Consider the following 248-nt stretch of genomic DNA (forward strand, 5'->3'; position numbering starts at 1 on the left):
CCCCCCCCCCCCCCACCCCACGAGTACGAGTGTCGACCTCTGAGTCTCTGACAGAATGAAGGGAGGATGAAGGCTGGCTTCAGGACCAGAGATGTGTTCAGTCCTGGGGGGCGTCGGGGGTCTGTTCGGGGGGGTCAGGCTGCAGATGTCATCAGTCCTGTGTTTACCTCTGTCTCCAGGTGCTCCACAGCTGCTGTGAAGGAGGAGGTGTAAACACGAGGAGGTGCTAACATGATAGAAGCAGCTGG

This window comes from Oryzias melastigma, linkage group LG21, assembly GCF_002922805.2.
Source record: "Oryzias melastigma strain HK-1 linkage group LG21, ASM292280v2, whole genome shotgun sequence".
Lineage (NCBI taxonomy): Eukaryota > Metazoa > Chordata > Actinopteri > Beloniformes > Adrianichthyidae > Oryzias > Oryzias melastigma.